We start from the raw sequence: 3,462 nt of genomic DNA, 5'->3' as shown, positions 1-3,462 counted from the left end.
CATGTTCATTTGGAGGGACTCCGTCTATTTTTTCTAACAGCTAGAGTGCTATTGCAATAGCATGGAATCCATTGTTTCATGCTTGTGCAAAACACTTTGAGATACATTATCACTATGTTAGAGAGAGATCACATGCAGGGGAGATTAGCATGATCTACATTGCTACACAAGAGAATGTTGCAAATATTTTCATGAAGGCATTGCCATGTGAAAATTTTGAGGAATTTTGAAAATCCTTGAACTTAATACCTTTTGGTGATTGATTCTCTTTGTACACCAGTAGATTGGCACTGTACGAGGGTGTTAGAATTTGTTAATTTTGGGCACTATGCCCGATGTTTAAGTGTGTGGTATGGACACAATTAAGCTAGTAAATTGAGTCACTATTTGTAGAGTTAGTTTGACCCTAGTTAAGTTAGTAAATTGTACTTTCATTTTCATTCATTCCAATACTTGCAACTTTCATTGTCAGACTAGTGTCCACTCTTGCTCATTATCTTGTGTTCACTATCTCTCTCTCTCTATACTTCAAATGCAATACAATTGAGGTACTTGATGTTAAGACAAGCCTGGTCTAATGGCCTGTCTCATAACACAATTTTTATGCCAATTGTCAATTGCTCTTTGGCTACAGTCAAGAATCCTTGAGATGAGGAGCTCCTTTGGCATTTCCGCTTAGGCTACCTTGGTTACAACTCTCTTTATGAGTTTTTGGGACATTTGATAGTTGAGAACTTGGTTTTTCATGGATTGTGACTCCACTTGGTTTTTGCATCCACTTGGGTTTCGGATGGGTGAGCAAGAGATAGACTCTCTGATATCTTAGTTTTCAGGTGGGACTTGCTAGCCCAACAACTCCTTCCAGTACTTGACTCCATCAAGAGAAAGCTGATCTACTGGAGCATGGTCCACCTCTCCCTAGTGGTCAACCAAGTCTTCCTAGAAATAGCTTGGTACATTGCCTCTTGTTGGTGTTTCTCCTCATCATGTATGGGATAGCTACATTTCCTTGTGTGGAATTTTCTTTGGGCCAGCTCATATGGGTCTAGAGATTGTTGGGCCAAGGTGGTGTGGGTGACTAGTATTCAGGGGGGCTAGGGATCATTGATCCAAAGTATCAGAGTCTCGCCCTAGTGGGAAAACTAGTGGTTTGAGGACATAGACTAGGTGGTTAGACATGGAAAATCCTTCTCCACAAGGGTTTTCAGGAGTGTAGGTCAAGGCTAGGCGGGGAGTGGAGACCATCCTTGAGATGGATCTTCATGATGATAGCTTGGATCATGCCATCTAGATTCTCCTTCCTTCATAGTTTTCTTTGAGTATGGAAAAGCCTATGCAGGGCCCTTGTTTAGAGATCCCTAGAGTGTTAAGAGGAGATAGATTCCCAGTTTTTGGTTGGAACCCCTAGGTCCAAGATCGTGACATGACTCAGATTGAAAGCGCCCTTACATCTAGCAGGCTGGTTGGGAGGTTGGCCTTGTTTATATTGTTATGGTGTGGGCTAGAGGTTTACAAGATGGCAGATTAGGCAATTTTACAACAGGCATTTGGCTGTTAGTGTGGAGCTGAGGCTAGGGGGAGGGAGATTGATGCAACAATCTTGTAGTACTGGTTTGATCCTCTAGTCAAAGAGCTGGTGTAGCCGAGAGGCTAGGGGGAGGGAGATTGATGCAACAATCTTGTAGTAGTGGTTTGATCCTCTAGTCAAAGAGCTTGTGTAGCCGAGAGAGAAGTGGGTAGCTAGGTTCTCATTGATGGGCATCCCCTTGCAAGTTGCAAGTAGAGTAGGTCGTGCCCATCACAATGTTCTCTTCATAGTGTAGGTTGGTGGGGGCAGTTGGTCCTTGACTGAGGTTAGCAGGATGAGAAGCAATCAACCATCCCTTAGAGAAGTATCCAAATTATAGGATTGTAGGGGAAGATTTCTAGGCTGGACTCCTATGTACATTAGGTGGTGCTATGGGAGTGGCACCTCTGGATTTGGGAGAGCTAGAGCCTATAGATGAGTAGGAGTGGGACCCGAAGAGTGGTGTTAGCCGGCCACAACAATTGCAAGAAGTTGTAGAACTTCTCGGCCTCCATAGATAGGATCAGTAGGCATGTCTTAATGTAGAAAGACATGGATTGGGTGCCCTTGTGCAATAGGCCAATGGGCGGAACATAACAAGAGGGTGTCCTTTCGAAGGACTTTTTGGGGACGCTTGTGTAATAGTGAATCAACAAATACTTGCATGAGATATTTGACCAATAGACACACCTCTAGATGTGATGCTCATGAAGTAGTCCCACACGCAACCCTTTAACAAGCATACCTAATGATCGCTAGTCGAAAAGCTCCTATGGCATATTTATACTAGGCCAAACATTGCATATGCAATTTTCATACTCAATCAACACTTTAATGTGCCAAAGTTGTCTCATTAGATCTTCTGTTAACATATATTAAGATGTGTTAAGCCACTTCTTCAGTTCACACACTTCATTTTAGGGTTTCACATCGGTAGCCCCACAAAGGGTTGGTGTCCACAATTTGGCCACTTTTTCAGTGAAGGTGGTGCACTACCCTAGACAACTTATGCTTATAAATAGGCAGTCACTTCATCATTATCCACCACTCTCTCTTTAGTCATTCTTCACCACTTTCTTTGATCACCACCACTTCCCTTCTCTTTGCAACCCCTTCCACTACCCTCACACCCCTTCAGGAGGACATTGTGGTTCGTGGCTCATGGCTACCTTCACCCTTCCTCTTTATCTTCAGGTGCCTTGTTCCAGCATTGGGCCTTGTGTTTGGAGCATCTTTCACCTAGTGTCACCATCTTTTGCTTGGCATTAACACCCTTCTCTTGCAGGCTCCACCTTCACTTGCGTTTTTTAGTTTGGAGGTCTTCTCCTTGCTTGACATCATCATCTCCATCTTGGCATCAACTTCAACCCTTTGACAATAGTCTGCATCACTGAGCATTAGTGATTTCATTGCTTATTTATCACACGGGCTGCTAGGACTTGCGTTTTTGCAGCTTGGCTCCTCCTCCACCACCTGGTGTCACTCGTGTGTCAATCACAAAGGCTACTAGGACCTGTGTTTCTGCAGCGTGGCTCACCCTCCATCATTTGGTGTCATCATTAACCACTCGACATCAGCATTTGGGTTGCTGTCCTTGTGTTTGATAGCTTTGACACTCTAGGATTTGTGTTTCGTTGTCCAAGTCACTCTTTGGCATCAAAGGATTGTAGCAAACTCCCTCAATAGCTGATGATCATCTTCCACATATTTCACATCATCAAATGATTGCAGTTCACTCCCTTGACAGTTGTTCTTCACCTTCCAATGATTACTTTGATAGCCCACTACTTGGAGGACTGCGTTTTGCTCCCTTCACTATCCAGATTTCCCACAGGTTCTTTGCCTAATTTAGATAGGACAATGTAGTTATCTTTTGAGATTCGGCTCCGCTGTAT

This window comes from Lygodium microphyllum, chromosome 14 (assembly GCF_053477565.2).
Source record: "Lygodium microphyllum isolate KBCC chromosome 14, Lygodium_microphyllum_v1.1.10, whole genome shotgun sequence".
Lineage (NCBI taxonomy): Eukaryota > Viridiplantae > Streptophyta > Polypodiopsida > Schizaeales > Lygodiaceae > Lygodium > Lygodium microphyllum.
The sequence above is the reverse complement of the archived record's forward strand: the minus strand, read 5'-3'. Positions refer to the sequence as shown.